This window comes from Leuciscus leuciscus (genome assembly GCF_965113295.1).
Source record: "Leuciscus leuciscus genome assembly, chromosome: 13".
NCBI lineage: Eukaryota > Metazoa > Chordata > Actinopteri > Cypriniformes > Leuciscidae > Leuciscus > Leuciscus leuciscus.
In genome coordinates, this window is record NC_138737.1 from 16,005,855 (window position 1) to 16,013,465 (window position 7,611).

Sequence of the window (7,611 nt, forward strand, 5' to 3'; positions counted from 1 at the left end):
TTTTGTTTCAGGAGAAACACTTTGGTTAAAGTTGAAACTTAAATGAAGCATAACTGATAACTCCATCAAGTCTCCTGAGCATAAAAGAGTAGCATTCTCCTTTGGTTATTTTTACTTTGTTTTTTTATGCAGTTTAGCAGTCGCTCACTTTAAAAAATAAAGATTCTTTCAACAAATAAATACTTCAACCTACAAACACACACACACGTGCTAACACACAACCTCTCCACCCAGCTCACCCTGTGACTGAACAAGTCATCCATTTAATGTATACGCTTCACCTCGGGAAACACTGGGGGTCACTTACTCTCTATTACTTTCTTTCTCTCTATCTCTTGATTCCTGCAGAGGCTGTGTCATGACAGTAATGTTAATCTTGTCCTGTGAGACAGAAATGATGACCGAATGAAAGAAAGGAGGGCGAGACTGCAGTAATAAAGTGCTCTCTATCTCTCTGTCTCTCAGCCAAGGTCTGGTAAACTCTGAGGTGAAGAGTGAAGCTGTGGTCATCCCTGCCCTTATTTTCTCATTGGGAGATCATCTCCGTGTGATTCCACATGATGGGATCATAATGTAGGATGAGGTTTGACGCAGAGAGTGTTTGTTTTTGTGAAAGGTGCAGATTTCATCTGTCTGGTGTTTTGTTATTCTCTCATTAATCAACACTTTGGCAGACGGCTCAGCTGCACACAAAGCAATTTACTGAAAATAACCAATCCCCAATATGAGAGCCATGAAACCTTCATGCATAAATATTCAGAAGTTTCAAACTTCTCCATTCTTTCTTCCAAATTGCGAAATTACCTTCTAAACAACACATTTTGTATAAATAATTCTGTTTAATCAATCCATTTACAACCCATTTTATGAAGGTATATCAATGTATATAAATGTGCAAATTCACAATTTACGGAAAATTTGAAAACTACTGCATAAAAAATTGACCTCATTACAACTATAGACCATGTCTGCCAAATAAACTGAACACTTCCTCAATTCTACCTACAGTCATCACACTCAAGTAACTGCAGATCCACAACAGACTGTTCTGCCAACGTTTTGACAGCATTGTCATGTTTATTTAATAGTTGATAGTCATTCATTTTATATAACTTCCTATTCAGATGCTGATGCCATGAAGTAAAAAATCAAGTAATCATTTTCTTCATTTTTCATTGCACTCCAAACACATCAAAGAAATGTTATAGAGTATTGCATCACCTTATGAGAGGAGAACGAGTGCAAAAACTCAATTTGCAGAAAAATATAATCACCAAGAAAAAAAAAGTTGTTGCTTTAATTTTTTTAAGTACAATCAACTTGTAATTCAACTTAAATGACATTAAGCTGATTTTAAAAATGAGTTGAATCTTATATAATTGCAAAAAAAAAAAAAGTTAACTTATTTTGATGAGTTAAAGCAATGTAAAAATTATGTTGTCATAACTTATTGATCATGTAATTTTTTACAAATGTAACTTATTTTAGCACTTTAAAACTGGACTGACAACTGTGTTCTGCTGCTGTGAGTGGATAGTCACACACGCACAATGGCACAAACATATAATTACACACACTGGTTCTCTGTGAAGGCTTTGATGAATTATTTACACCACACTCGATAAATTAGTGGGACTGAACGAACAGGGTCTGGTCAGCTGACTACACTCAAATCATTTTAACTGAAACCCAAACCAGCTGCAGAAACCCGAGATTCCCGCTCTGACCCAGACATCAGCCATTCCAACAAGTAACAGTTATTTGTCACAGTTAATAGCCTGTGAAAACACACACAATAATGCAGCCAAACATCTTAATAAACACAAACACACACACAATGCACGTGCAGTTCGAGTGTATGAAGTTGGTAATGAGATAATGAGAGAAAAATAAGCAACAAACTAGCAGCTAACCAAAACATTAGCATTACAAACAAATTCTTGGCAAGAAAGATAAACATAATTAAGAAAAAGATAATGATTATGACTGGAAAGAAATATTTCAAACCAGGTTTAGGGCATTAAAACTACACCAGGCTCTTAAAGGTCTCCAAATGTTCCACCTCAGATGGTGCAAGTCAAATGTAATTAGCACATTCTCTCTCTTTCTCTGCCCCTCCCTCTCTATGATGTCTCTCTCTTTCCTGTCAATCTACAGGCTAATTAAACTTCCTCTGGGTCTCAGGACTGGCAGATCACTGCATTTGACAGACACACACCGCCATTGCACCTTTTCAACCATTGGCAACATCTTTCAGATCCATCCTGTGAGTGAGAATGAGTTTATCAGCATAGCAAGGCCTGTCCCGCATGAAGTGCTTGGGTTAACCCACTCTCACACTAACAGTAGATCCAGGACCTGCACACAACAGAGCCAAATCAAATAAACTTCTACATTCAGCTGTGATTCACAAAGGATTATTTCAGCAGCCAGTATCAGCGGGGCATCTGTGTGTTCCTAAGCCTTTTGCTCCCGACAACATCCTCCCTCACAGCAAACACATAACCAGCTCTGTTAGAGGAGAATAAATGCGCACTGTGGCCTAAAGGGAGATATATCAGCCAACCACATCAGCCAAGGCAATGCAATTACTGTGCAAATTATAGTTCCAACTACAAATTCATATGGCCATATTCAGCAGTATTCATTTTTTCCCCTTTTCTTTTATCTTTTCCAAAGTGATGTGGATGATTTATAAAACACTTTATCTTAATTGGTGCAATTTACTGCAAAAACCATTTTTTTTAAAGTACTGGAAATACGACTCTATATATACATTATAAATACGATATGCAGTACTGTGCAAAAGTCTTAGGCACGTTAGTATTTTAGCATGTCTCGGTTTTTTCTGTTTGTTCATGTAATCCCATACAGACTTGATGATGGTGAGATCATATCTCAATGTGGAGTGCCAGCTGTTGTCAGACTCCTTGTGCATACAAAAATCTCACTGGATTATTACAATTAATGGCAAAAGCAATGTTTGGAAATGTAAACTGATATTTCCTACTGACACACTACAGCAAACTATATAAATAACTGGCTTAAAACCATTTTTGCGGGGGTGAAAATACTAACGTGACTAAGACTTTTGCACAGAAGTGTACGTGTTTTGTCATTAATGATAGCTGAATCGTTTTAAACTGTTTATTTGAAAGGAAATGATGGACAAAATGATACGGACTTGCCATCAGTAGATCACTTGAATGAGTTGGTGGCCGTATGCGCGTGACGGCGCATCTAGATGCGCGTGCCAGCCTCAGCCTGCCAGGCTCTGTGTACTGGGACCGGAGACCTTTTACTCTGTTCCCAACCAGGGTAAGCTGATTTACAGGGGGTAAGCCTGACTTTTACATGGCATATACTGTTAATGCGGTAAGAAGACAAGCACCGTCAACACACACACCCTCGCTCTCCCGCGCGCGCACACGCAAACTCATCAAGCTCATTGCCCTTTTTACTCTATAGTATTACTTCTTAACCACGCTTGACACAAAATAGTCCAGCTTTAAAGCTCCAAGGGCGATTCTCGGGTTTACACACAGACTATAGTCTACCTATTAAGTTTCAGTGACCCGCGTCCGGTCACGATCCGAATGCATGACTCACTGAAGCAATTGTCATGGATCACTAAAACAGGCAATACCCGTTTATTTTACTCAATTGATCAATGATTTTTAACTCAGTGGAATACTAAACACAACCTCATTCTTCTTTCTGGACATCTTGTGAGGAAAAAAAAAAACATTTAAGCAAATCTAAGTGTCAATTTCTGTCAATCCAAAATAAATAATGAAAGCTCCATACCTGTTAGTGCGGTGGTCCGGATTATTGCCCAGCAGGAGAGAGGGGTCTCATTGCCCTTCCATTATGAGTTATTCCATCCACGAACCGGAGAGGCTTCAACAATCCGCACCAAAGGATCCCTCCTATATCTACTATGTCAGAGAGAGTCAGAAACCCCCAAATACAGAAAAGAAGTTCAGTCCTCTGATCACAGAAGCGCCCGATGTCCCTGCAGGGCGTCCGGGTGCGCGGAGACGCAAAGTTCCTTCTCTCGCAGCGTCTCAGATCTTCATCTCAACTCAACGGAGAGCGGTGTGAAACTTCACATCAGAGCTTTAGCTTCTGGTTTAAAAAGCACAGAGATGTTTCTAACGGAGCCATCACCCCACGTAGTATCCTGTTAGGCTTGTTTTCACGGTGTTTGTCCGCGCTGGAGACGGTGCACGCTCTGTGCAGGATCTGCCGGTGCTGAAGGCAAAGGTCTGGAGCGCTGTGCTGCGCCGACTCGATCCCTGCGTGCTCTCCAGGGATGTCAGAAGTAACCCAACGCACAGTGAATCAGCGCCACACAGCGGCGTGTGTGACAGCTATCCTGCCAACCGATTCCTTTATCTGTTCTTTTTGAATATTTTACAGGTTCATTTGAGTGGCTTAGAGACTTAGCTAAACCTGCTATTTAAACGCACAAACCCTGATAACTACATACAACTACTACATTTAACAATAAAAAGCTGACATCAACTACAATGTGTTAAATAGTGAAACTTTTCTTAACACGTTAACAAACATTCAGGACACACATTAGTTTAGGGTCCATTTCTCACTATTAACTAGGACTTTGCCTCAGTAAACTCCTAATTACTGCTTATTAATAGTTAGTAAGTTTAGGAATAGGATTAAGGGGTGTAGACTATGGTCATGCAGAATAAGGTATTAATATGTGCTTTATAAGTATTAATAAAAAGCCAATATCCTAGTAATATGCATGTTAAGCAAGTTAAAAGTGAGAGTTGACTCTAAACTAAAGTGTTACCAAAATTCAGAAACTATTTCTCCACGAGAATTTAATTTTTTATCTTTTTATACTTAAGTTTACAAATTTGATTAAAAATACATAAAGTTGTGTGGCCAGAATGTGTTAACCCTGTTAAAATGGTAACTTATCCTTATTAAAATGACATACAATTCCATATCTGTCATAATTACAGGTTTGTGTCCCCTTATTTTAATTACTTCATCTTATTTTTTGCTAGCATTGTCCGAAGTACAGCATCTTAGATAGACAAGGCTGGTTTTGTTTTGATTTTTGAAAATTAGTATTTGTAAATTTGTCATGGCCTTCAAAAAATAAGTCATAGATAAATTAAATGTAAATCATCATAAAAGTATGTGGCACAAATGCCAAATCTGAAGATATTTTTAAGCTCCTGACACCTCAATTGTTCAATTCTAATATTTAATGAAGTGAAGATTATATTGTTGTTATTTTTTTCTATATAAAAAATTACGCAATTGGGCTAAATGAAGAATAAATACCAATTCAGAAATGAAAGCCATAGTACCTTATTTTTAATTTAATTAAAAAAAAAAATTAAAAAAAATTTCTTGACTTCCGGTTTCAGCTGATTCAAGTTATTTTAGCTATCCAAAAAAAGTCCATTATACTGTGTTGGAGATCATTATTGACTGGGATTATGGGAACATAAAAGCCCAAACTATATTGAGGGTCACAGAGGTACATGACTGCCTTATTGATTACTTCAGCCAAATATACAATTTGAAATGATTGCCACTGAATCAAGTGAAATGTCCATTGCACCTGGGTCTCATTTTGGCACCAAGGAGGCATTTGACAAAATGAGCCCCCCTCAGTAGATGAAGATTGAGGACTCTTGGCTCTATCGTCTGAGTGCTTCCCCCACAGCTGAAATTCAATAGAAGTCACAAAGAATGATACATATGTGTTGGACTTAAGTGATTTATAACGCTCGCTGTGTGTAGGGTGGACAAGTTGCCACTAGAGATGTTTGGTGAGAGAATGAACAAGTTATGAGGGATAAAGAGATGGGGCAAAGAGATGAACAGAAAGAGAGAAGAACAGACTGAGAAAGAGAGAAGGAGAAAAAGACATTTGGTAGACATTGTTAAAAGCCTTTCAGAAGGCATCTGCTTTTGTCGATACGTTTGGCTTAAGTTTATTAGACCTGAAAGTAACTAATGCTTTCCATTACATTTCAAAGCCAAGCTTTTCAGAGACATCTTACCATCTCTGCTCTCACTCTTTCTCCTCCCCAGAGTCTTTGGTGGAGTGTGTCTTTGGTCTGATCTAAGATCAGTTGAGCATGCTCTTCCTGTAACAGCATTAGATGAGGCCGGAAGGTCTCAGAACAGCAATAAAATCAAATCCATCTGTTGGGTCAAAGTGGGTTTTATGGGCTGGTCTGTCATGTTGAGCCACTGAGAATACTTGAATCTGAGTGTCAGCCATTGTTTAAAGCTTATAAACCTCAGCAATGTCCCACATGTGATTCAGACCAAAACAGATCTCTATTTTTACTGCTGATATCTTATGTGAGTGGCATCTCCTATCATACAGACCGATATGTGTGTGCGTGTGTGTGACAGAGTCAATGTACTGTTGACATGTTTGTTTGCTCTGCATTAGACCCTTTCACAGCAGGAGTGCTACTAGACAGACACAACTGGGCTAAAGGCTAACAGGGGGGGTCCGTGCTGGGTTAACAGCTGTGTCAGAGAGAGAGACAGAAAGAGAGACATACAGCAGAAGCATAAAAATGACGAGTGATTGATGCCATCTTTGGATTGACACACTAAACGTTCAAATATTTTAATAAGTAAGCAGGTAATCAGGCGTAACAGTGTGTCCAACACAAACACAAACAACCGACAACTGAAGGATGAAACAGAAAAACTTAAATACATAGTGATAATGAGAAGATAACGAACATGTGTGATGATCTAATGAGTGTCCATGACAATCGATGACTGGCGGGAAACTTGGACAAAGAAACACATGTGACTGATGAAAACAAACTGAAAGTCCACGAAAATCGAAAGTAAGAACAAACAATGTGTGACAAAGCTGTAATCTTTGCCTAAAATGTTCATTGTATTTGAATACATGATGTTTACTAACCACATAACTTGTGTTATCTATCGTATAGCTGTATATTACTGCTACGTGTATGGACATTAACACACTCATCTCAGACTGATAACAGAAAATACATGCTGACTGTAACATTGAAACTTGCATTTTCTGAAAAGCTGATTTGAAACAATGCAGTGCAGTAATATGAGCAAAGAAGGCAGTTTAAAAAAGAGCAAAATTTGTACAAATATGTATTGTCAAGTCACCTTTATTTTTACAGCGCTTTATACTATACAGATTGTTTCAAAGCAGCTTTGCAGTGATAAACAGGAAAATAATGATCAATGATGTAAAGTTGTATAGCAGATCTAAAATACAGAAGCATTTAAACTAGGCCAAAGATTAATTTATATTCTGCGTTTTATATTATATTATATTATATTATATTATATTATATTATATTATATTATATTATATTATATTATATTATATTATATTAATGTATACATGGACATGAACAATTAGAAATTATAAAGTTGAAATTATTTTATAATTATTTTTTCTTAATTATTAGGCCTAAAATTGTTTTTGTTTTTTTAATAGTTTTTTTTTTATATAGTAAAGCAACTTTTTAGAGGGACAAAATCACTGACCGAAATAGTGGCAACTAATTAGTGCTTCTCCGATGATGCATTTTGACTGTGTCAGTGACT

The 7,611-nt window shown here is 37.4% G+C and overlaps 1 protein-coding gene across 1 annotated transcript in view; it reads right to left on the minus strand.

Moving 5' to 3' along the window:
* The window catches only part of tafa3b (TAFA chemokine like family member 3b), a 109,673-nt gene extending 105,256 nt beyond the window's left edge, over positions 1-4,417 (minus strand). Inside the window, exon 1 of the mRNA XM_082188648.1 lies at positions 3,808-4,417. The gene's annotated coding sequence lies outside the window, so the exon portion shown is untranslated. The remainder of the gene's footprint in view (positions 1-3,807) is intronic.
* Positions 4,418-7,611: the final 3,194 nt, after the last annotated feature.